Source organism: Egretta garzetta, unplaced genomic scaffold, assembly GCF_000687185.1.
Source record: "Egretta garzetta isolate BGI_Z169 unplaced genomic scaffold, ASM68718v1 scaffold188, whole genome shotgun sequence".
In the NCBI taxonomy this organism is placed as follows: domain Eukaryota; kingdom Metazoa; phylum Chordata; class Aves; order Pelecaniformes; family Ardeidae; genus Egretta; species Egretta garzetta.
Genome location: NW_009260622.1, coordinates 1,848,732 through 1,859,154, shown reverse-complemented (window position 1 = coordinate 1,859,154; position 10,423 = coordinate 1,848,732).

Below are 10,423 nucleotides of genomic sequence, written 5' to 3'. Positions count from 1 at the left end.
CTTTAGAACATATCAAGGGTTATCTTAAAATGACACTAGTTACAGGGTTCTTGAACTGAATTTTGGGGGCACATCCTCACAAGGAGTCTCACTCCACTGGGGCACCTGTAACAGTGAAGATGTCACCATCGTCCCACAGATGTCTATCCACAAGACTTCCCAATATTTTCTAATAATTGTAACAGCTAATGACAACAGTGAGTGAAAAGCCCTCTTCTACACTATGGCAAGGAGCATTTTTAGGCTAAAGACCAGGAAATATCTGATGATCAAAACTAAATGGGTTATGATACATATTCTTCTAAGCTTCTCTTTTGCTACAGAAAAAAATGGGGTTTGATTTCTGTAGTCTCAGATGTTCCTTGAAAAATGATCTGCCAATGGGATGCTTCCGCAGAAGATCTCTGCTGCAGAAATATTTGATCAGTACCTAAAGTCCAAGTGTTAGAGCTGCTTCCTAAGTTGAAGTAATTGCTGGTCCTACCTCTTGGGAAACAATAGTAACATATTCTTTAAATAAAGCTTGGAAATCCCATCAAGCTAAGAACTCCTCAGCAGGACTTAGAGACCGAGGTGTGACTGGAAATCTCATTGAAACACAACAGCTGAACTTCCAGTGTATTGTAAAATGTACCAAAAGCCCTGAGCTCATGCAAAGTGAACTGCTTTTCATATAGTGCATTTCAAATACACTAAATATTACCAAAATAACTCCTCAGTGGGAAAGAGCTTTAGACTAGCAGAGGATTTTCCTTCTTAAAACCTGTAATTCCAGAAGGTTTGTTTTGTGATGTGTTACAGAATTCCTCTCGCTTGACCTCTACTCTTTCTCCTTGTTGGAAAAAGCTTTTTGCTATTTTGGGCCTAACATGCTTTTGACATCTCCTGCGCTTTCTAAAATGCTGCAACATAAAAGTGCCACAGGAGAATGGGTGGCCTACTGTCGTGGTTTAACCCCGGCTGGCAACTCAGCACCACGCAGCCGCTCACTCACTCCCCCCACAATGGGACGGGGGAGAGGATCAGAGGAGTAAAAGTGAGAAAACTCTGGGTTGAGACAAAGACAGTTCAATAGGGAAAGCAAAAGCCGCGCATGCAAGCAAAGCAAAGCAAGGAATTAATTCATCGCTTCCCATGGGCAGGCGGGTGTCAGCCACCTCCAGGAAAGCAGGGCTCTATCACACGTAATGGTGACTTGGGAAGATAAATGCCATCACTCCAAACGTCTGCCCCCTTCCTTCTTCTTCTCCCAGCTTATATACTGAACATGATGTCATATGGTATGGAATAGCCCTTTGGTCATTTTGGGTCAGCTGTCCTGGCCGTGTCCCCTGCCAGCTTCTCATGCACCCGGCAGAGCTGAGAGCTGAGAAGTCCTCGGCCAGTCTAAGCACTACCCAGCAACAACCAAAACATCAGTGTGTTATCAACATTCTTCTAGTACTAAATCCAAAGCACAGCACCATACCAGCTACTAGGAAGAAAATTAACTCTGTCCCAGAAGAAACCAGGACAGCTACAGCAGGCGAATCTGCCACAGGCAAGGTATTTCATGATGCTGGGCAAGACAAACTGAAGGCAACTTGTAAACTCTAGTGTCAGAACTAGAAGTTGTTATTCCAGGTTTTTGCTCATGTTTGTTTATACACTTCTAATTCCATGTCTCTTTCCAGATAAGGATCTTAGAGTTTTGTAAATATTGATGAATTAAGCCTCAGTTTAGGAAATGGGAAAGTACAGTAATTCCCATTCTACAGAAGAGAAACTGAAATGTATTTGAAAAGTGAGATCTGAAAGTTGTTATATAGACCCTGTAAAATGAAAGCAAAAGAAATCTTTTCTACATTTTTAGTGAAACACTGGTTTTTTAACGATCTCACCGCATACTAGATGATTACACTCCTACAAGGTGACAGTAGCAGTGTGGAAATAAAGGTCTGCTGAGCAAACTGAGATCAAGGTAATCCTTAAGAGAGGGACCTAGAAAAACAGAAAGGTAGATGAAGAGCTCAAACTCCACCAGCCCAGGAATCTTCTAGCTGGCCATGACCTGTTTGAGACATCTACTTCTGTGATAAACATTGCAACATTCAACTACTGAAGGAGTCTCTAATTAAGTAAGTACACAGTTCAAGAAAATTAAGAAATTTCTTGACTTAATCAAGCATAGTTAATGTTTACTTAAAAAAAATGTTGAACCATCTTTTCTGTGAATAAATATTTATTATCTGCTTTAAATGAAAAAAGCAATGCTCCACACATACAAACTTCATTCTCTAGAGAAGTGAAGCTTATGGGGGATAAGTCAGGGAGAACGTGGTGGGCATAGACCAAGATATTGAGGCCCATGACACGATGCCCTGACAGTCAGCTTGGAAATACTCAGGACTTGACTGGCTTTCCCTTTTCTTCTGATAACCAGAACCACTCTCTGGGCTTTTCCAGTTTCTTGTCTCTTTTAGCAATCTTTGCCTCCTTGAGCAGGGAAGAGAGTTGTTGTAGCCAAGGATTTGTGCGTTAGCGTGCTGCAAGAATGAGTTACTGTCCCAGGCTGAATTTTTCTCTTTAGACAGAACTGACAGAAGTCCGGAAGCTTTCTTCACCTTCCACACAGCACCGTGGAAGGCACATTTAGTTTAAAAACCAGTAGCACTTAGAAATCTGTCAGAACATCTCATTTTTCAAAGCATATGGTTCACGTTCAGGAGGTAGGAATTTCACTAGTGAGGATTGTGCCACAGAAGGGGATATTGGAAGCCCTGGTCTCTCTTTACTAGCCTTCAACGCTTTGGGGGAATTCAGAGTGAACTGAACCCCTCGGAACAGCCCAGAAGTACCTACTGGAATCATGATTTTGTGACTGAGCAGTGGATACCTTCATACTAAGCTATTATAGGACAAGCCCTGTTGCTTCTCTCACCCTTGTTTCTCCCAGATGTCCATAAGCCATCTTTTTCCTCTTGACACCCATCCTATCCTTCTCTGCTTCGCAATTACTGACAGGCTTAATATACATTCTCACCATATTTTACATTTTTCCCAATGAGTAGGCATGCAATTTGGTTATTTACTTGCAAAAATATTACGTACGTTTATGACTGTAAAAATGTGTCAATTTATTGCTAACGTTATGCAAAGAATATCATGGAGGACACAAAAAGGTATAATGTAAATAGTATTTTCCTTACCACTTGAACAGGCTGACTCATCCTCTTTTATGCTGCCTAATGATCCATGACAGATAAGCACTGTGCCTTTATCTAGCCTTTATTGAAACATTTTAGTTTAGCAGTATCAACAAAAGACTATAATGATATCGATTCCATAAATCACCACTAAACTCCTTTATTTTTTGTGGTGGGTCGTAGTGACTTTAGATGATGTATCTAAGAATCAGGCCAGCTTGCATCCAATTCAGGTTAGACCTGAAGACAGCCCTGTGTAAATACGCAGTATCTAGATATCTATCTTTATTAACAGATCCTAAAGGCATAGAGGGCAGGAGGGTCCTGGGAAGTATTAGGAGGGACTGTGAAAGATTCTGCCTAAAGGCTAAAGAAGCATTTGAGTGGTCAAGTCATGCCCAAGATTCAGGCCAAAGGAGTCTGTTAAAATTTGCCGTATCACATGGAGACATGGAGCGTTAGATCTCTACACGTAGATCTTCAGGCATCCCAAATCCAAAAGGTACCTAAATTCTGTAGGTGTTTATCTATTTGTTTCCAGCTGTAAAACCCCCTAACAGTTGCGTCTCTGACAGAATGAATGTATGCAGCTATCTGTGTTCTGAGGCAGTAATTCTTGGTGATTTTTCCCCACTGGGAAATTAATTTTGATTTTAGCTCTGCTTACAGAAACAGTGTACTCAAGAGAAATCATGTATAACAATTTTTATGTGCAATTATACTTTTAACCTTCTGCTAAGACATTTTACATGTGCAGTTGCCTCGTTCGCATGCAGTTAATGTGCAAAGTAGCACTTGTGTAATGGTACTGAAAAATTATGAAAATATTTTCAGTTTTAGTGGTGTTAATAACTCTGCGATGTAAGTAAGTGAGCAAAAATTGTTTGCCAAAGCAAGGAAAGCTTTCAAAAGCAGGAAATGTTGAGTATCCCTTTAATTCAAACAGCACTTGAAATTTAAAATAAAGATCTAAGTTTATGAATCTGAAGCTTTTAGTTGTTGTGTGACTGTCTTAATTGTCTGGAAAAATAGCAGTTACACGACTTCTTGAGTGAATTTGCTAAAGCTGGTTATACAAACACTTGAATCAAACTCAAACTCATGCAATTTACTGGATTTGTTGATTAAGCCTGAAATGTTTGCACAGATTACTTTTGGTCTGATGGATGTGTTTCTGCTGAGGTAAAACTGACCTCATACCAAGTCTTTTGCAAGCAAACAGATGCTTGTTCCTTGCCAAAATTTTGAAGGCTTTATTTCTATGAGACGCTACTAGACAGTTTGTTGAAGAAAAGAGAATAACAATATTGATCTTGTACAATTTTCTTACATTTATCTTATAATAATAAATATTTATCTTAGGATAGCTATAAGTAAGAAATTCTTTACAACGAGGGTGGTGGAACACTGGAATGGTTTGCCCAGAGAGGCAGTGGAGGCCCCATCCCTGGAACCATTCAAGGCCAGGTTGGACGGGGCTTTGAGCAACCTGATCTAGTTAGCGGTGTCCCTGCTCACTGCAAGGGGGTTGGACTAGATGACCTCTAGGGGTCCCTTCCAACCCAAAACATTCTGTGATTCTATGATTCTGTGTTCTCACTGTTCCTGTGCTGACATGTTGTTATAAAATTTCCTAAACATTAACTGTGTGAATATAGTCTTCCATGTTATTTTTGTATTATACTGTCATATATTTCTAGAATTAAGGGTTCCACAGATATTAATATCTGGTATCTAAATTACCCTGAAATACCAAGCTAATAGATGATGCTCTCATGAGGCTAGCACCTTGAACTCTTGCCAGTATACAAGCAAAAGGTGGTTTAGGAGGTTAATTTATTGACTCAGTAAGTGGTGTCTCCCCTCTTAGCCAGTACAGCACTCCAGGCCACAATCAGCTGCCATGCCATTTGCTGATGCCTTCTAAACGATACACACCACCACGGCTATGACCATTTGCAAATGTTCAGAGAGGAGCATTGCTAGTTATTAGCATTATCATCACCTTGCGCATGATTACAGTTTGGTAATAATATCTGGTCTTTCAATTTCCCAGATAGGGCAAATAAATAGGAGATTTTTAATGTTTTTTACTACGCAGCACTGCTGTGTTTCATCCCAGCGAGGGTGTCTTGTCTGTGGAGGTCATCCCTGTCTTTGGCCTTTAGAGTACTTTCTGATGAAAGGTCTAACAGATATGTAAAAGATACTATTAATCCAACAGTACTTCTGAAAAGACACAAAGAGATGAGTTTGAACTTCAACTAGTGACTTGCTGTGAACTGAGTGCATTTTGCTTCTGTTGTCTTCATTAGAGCCATAAGAAAATATGAAAACTCTCTCTCCCTTTACCATTAGTCAGCCAAAAGGCACTTGGGCTATGCTTCGCTGAACTCAATACCCTCTGGGCCACATCCTGGTTACTCCTATTCATTGCTTTTGAAGGGATTAGAGCAGACTGCATCAGTAGTTCATCAGATAAAGCCCTTGCCTGAAATCCTGCTGTTTATTTCAGTTCAAATGCCTGTCCACAGACCTCTCGGGGGAGAGTTTAGTTTCCTCAGATGCATGACTACTGAATGCAACTATTTCCCTTGGGAAAACATCTAATATATTTATTGCTCTTTTTGGTAAAGTATCAAATGAGCACAGCCTATACCTCCCTGAGGAAAACTTTTCTCCCAAACACCATTGTGATTCTGCCAACACTTCCCCAAGTGCTGGCAGAAAAAAAACAGAGAAAAAAGAAAAACTTGTGCAGATTAGAAAATGCTGAGTAACACTACAGACAGGGCACATTACTGACAGACCTGCTGTTGAGTTTAGAACCAGCCTCCAGATTCAGTGACAAATAAATCTGTAATGCTTTAAGATGAAAGAATCCAGCAGGTTGATGGTTAAGGAGGTATCAGGACTCTATTCCTCCTTATGTGTATTTTTCAAGAAATACATACCACCTTTTGAAACTCACACTGATAGTGCTGCTCTTAGAAAGGAGATTCTTTCTTTCTGTACAGGTGTAACTGAAGACCTAATTTCAGGTAGTTTGTGAACAGTTTAAGATGAAAGAATCCAGCAGGTTGATGGTTAAGGAGGTATCAGGACTCTATTCCTCCTTATGTGTATTTTTCAAGAAATACATACCACCTTTTGAAACTCACACTGATAGTGCTGCTCTTAGAAAGGAGATTCTTTCTTTCTGTACAGGTGTAACTGAAGACCTAATTTCAGGTAGTTTGTGAACAGTTCTTACTGAAGATGAACCACAAAAGTAAAAAAAAACGAGCAAGACTGATGCTGCAGTTGTAGGCCTTGTAGAGAGACTTCCAGTACGGGCCACAAAAAGTTCTTGGTAAACTGAGAGATGTTCCACCACTAGAAACACTTTTGGAACAGGAGGGATTGTGGACTAACAGAAATACATGGCTAATATTTTGGACCCTGGTATATTCCCTGTTGACATTGACGTGCCAAGTAGTGTTGAGGAAGGGCAGGGTTGCAGAGATTGCTCTTACCTTTTATTTTAAATAAAACCAGCATGAGGCAACAACTGTTCTGCTGGGACAGAACCATGGGATTATAAAGCACTATGTTTACAGAATATCCTGTCCACAAAGGTGGAGTCAGGTCTTTTACTGTGCTTAACCAGAAAGGGATTTCCCAGCAAAAGGGAATCTCCAGCTTCCATCTCGGGCACAAACAGCCAGCAGAAACTCCCCTTGGCTTCATGGGTCCAGCTGACACTGCAGAACTATCTGCAAAGCACTACAGGAGGGAAAAGAGAAGTTTCCTTCACAGAGGGTGAAGTTTATTGGGATGACTTGCAGAAAGGAGCTAATGCAATTTAATAACTCTAATGTTGGATATATATGAACATAGAGCAGGGCTTGAATGATGAAATGGTGATGCTTTTGACTAACAGGAGGGATTTTCTTTCTCTGAAAGAACAAGGTTAGAAATCTAAGAAAATCTGCCTTCCTTTCTTCAGACCACAAAAGAATGAAAAACTAAGGGGGATTTGCCCTATAAATACTGAAGACTTCTATAATTAAGAGCTGGCACGTCTTTTGGGAAAAGAAGAACGTCCTTAGAAGGGGATTTTTTTTCTTCAACCTCCAATCCCCCCGCAATGCTGGTGCAAGAGGGGTAGACACAGGCATTCTGACATAAGGACCTTTATATCACAATAAGTCACATTGAAAATGCCATGCTACTGCTAGCTCTGCGCCTACATGATATGGAAGCTGTACCCCCTGAGGCATAATTCAAATAGCACAACTTTGCGTGGCTTTTGCTAATAGCAATCCACTTCATGAAGGCTAAATCTAGATAAACCAACCACTTTGCCTCACGTTAAGTTTTCTCCATTTCTAATGTGTCTTGTATTAACAAACATTGTTAATGTGTGGGTGTTTCAAGATGCTCAAAGACTGAGAGAGAGCTCTGTGTAACTTCAGGGAAAAGGGTAAAGAGTTTGGGAATCAAAACAACTCACACAGCAAAGAGCCTGGGAAGACTCTTTTCCACTGAGCTGTATTGCAAAAGGCTAAAGCAAGTAACATGAAATGAAAACGTGAAAAAGAACCACAAAGGAGACGTAAGATGAAGGGCGTGGGCGTTATACACACCATGGAAAGGATCCCACCAAAGTGCAAGGTGAAGTTAACCACACTTGCAACAACAACGAGGGCTAGTACAAGAAAGAGCAAGTCCTTTTATGCAACTGAAAGAGAAATGAGGTCACTGAGTTCAATGAGTTTATCTTACTCCACCACTAGATGTTTGCACTCGTGCACTGTTTTCACTTTTATTTCCTTAAGAAAAGTCTACAGTAAGTTACTCTTGGCAACATGCTCAGACCACAAATCTTGCCTGAGCCTGTGGGAGAAAAAGATTTATTTTCAAAGCTTTCAAGTCATCAAATTCTTACGAAATCCACTCCTTTTCTCTTGAAGGAAATTACATTGGCTCAGACCTAACATGTACTATTCAGTTAATCTACCCACGGAAATAACCATGGTTTAGACTATATGCTTTCATAGTAGGATCTTTAAGAAGAGAGAAGATAGCTGACTTAGGGAAGAGTAGGAGAGTGGCCAGAGAGATGAGAGTTTGTCCTCTGAGAAAAAGAGAGACTTAGAATTAGGATTATATTTTTACATAAATTAATAATGACATCGTTCTCCAGGGAGAAGTTTTGTGATTAAATTTTTCCCTCAATGGGAAACAAGTCAAAATTATGCACCAAAATAAAATATAACAGTCAGCCTGAGGGCCAGTCAAAGTATTTTCTTTTCTATCCTGTTTTTTGTACTAGTTTGTAACAGGAGTTTTGAAATGAGCAGTCATTCTGAACTGAAAACACCAGAACTTTTTCACTCAGTAAATATCCATTATAGAATATTTTGATAGTTCTGAATTTTTTCCCCTCAACTAATTTTAAAGCTAGAAACCTGCTGCAATCTTTCCCACAAGTAGTTGTGACTTTGTTACATTTATTCAGCAAAAAGCAGTTACTGAAAGAGAGTTCCCAAGCCAGCTCTACTACGAAATGAAGCTGAACACCATTGGTGTAAGCTCCATCTCCATAAGTAATAAAGCAGGAACCCAAATTTTCCAGTTTTGCCGGCTGTAGGGCTGCTATGCTGTTTCCATCTATGATGGACAAAATCAAGGCTGAGAGAGAATGGTGTTAGAATATGTGCTAAGACTTGGATGGAGCATGCCGTACTGCAGCTCTTCCAGGAAATTAATACGAAACTTTTAAAACATATACCAATTCTTCTGTTGGGTATTGTCTTCTATTGTTCTCCACTGATCCCCTTTGGAATAGACTTCTATGAGCTATCATGGAGCAAGGATTCCCCTGCAGCTGCAGGACTGGATCCTCCTTCAGCAACAAGGGGTTCTAACAAAAGCAAACACTACCACCCTGTTCCTATGTTTTTCATTAAAACGGCTATTGGACAACACATAGAGTTATTTGTGGTTCAGGTATTAGGCGGGGGGTGGGAGATGTGAATCTGAATGCCATCAGACAGCAGGGAAGTGTACATCAGCCTCCCATATCAGGAGTGTTTGAAGAACAAGACCCTTGCAGGCAGTCGGGGTATTAGGCTTTTTCAAGCATAGCTTGAGAAAGAAAAGTTGGAAATTTTGCCTTCAGGAAATGGTTTTGATCTTTGGACTCCAAACCAGTGGAGGTGATTCTCTTCAGCAGTGTGGCTGGCTGGAAATGCATGTGCTGACCCTAGACAGCTCCTTGGTCACAGCACTGTCTGATTTTCTTTCTGGAGATCCAAACTCTCCCCAGGCATTCCTCAGTGAGCTGCAGACTCTAACCCAGCTTTCCAAACTCCTTTCCAAAGCTTTAAATGCACACCAACCAGGGCCCTGGGTGCTCTGTATCCAGGTACTTTATTTGGGTCTAACTCTAATGACTTTTAGCTGCAGCTCACAGGAGGGCATAGCAGGAAGATGAGTCAGAGCAAAACACCTGAAGATGTTTTCAAACACCTTTCTGAACCTTACGCTGCAGGCTTGTTGCCATGCCCACCTGACACCGGCACAACAGCGTATCGCTTGGAAATCTTTGTAGCTGAGGTGTATTTAAATTTTTGAAAGCTCACGGGTACTGGAGGTGCTGATCATTCTTCAAGGTCTTAGCAGACCCAAGCAGGAGCTGGTCACAGTCTCAAGGAGTCTTGTCCGCTGTTGCCAGCAGCCGTGGCTAGGCCAGCCTCCGCCAGTGCAAATGCCTTCAGAAACCCCGTCAGTTTTGAGCCCTCCTGTGCTTTAACATCCGCCTGTGCCCATCCACCAAGGCCCCAGGCCTTTGGATCACGGGCCATGCACCCCCTGCAGCTGAGCGTCAGGAACGCGCAGTACCAGGCCTCTCCCCCGCAGTTGTGAAATATTATGATGACCTGGTTTGAGTTTTTTATTTGGTTTTTTGTAGCTGTGCAAAGCTAAATGAATTTAAGCATGTGGAGGCAATTATGCAGCATGTCAGCTATCCCTGTTTCTGTTTAGAAGCTGTCAACCGCCCTTTTCAGAACAGTATTTACTTTTGCTTAAAAAGTCCCTCCACAATGATTTGAACTTGAAGGCCTCTTCCACCTCCGTTTCCAGAAAGGCGGCTGGTTTGGCTGGCGAGGGCTGGGGCCGGCTCGGAGGAGTCCCTGGCCCCGGCCTTAGGCTGGGCACGGCCCGGCCGCCCGCCCCCTGCTCCCCGCTCA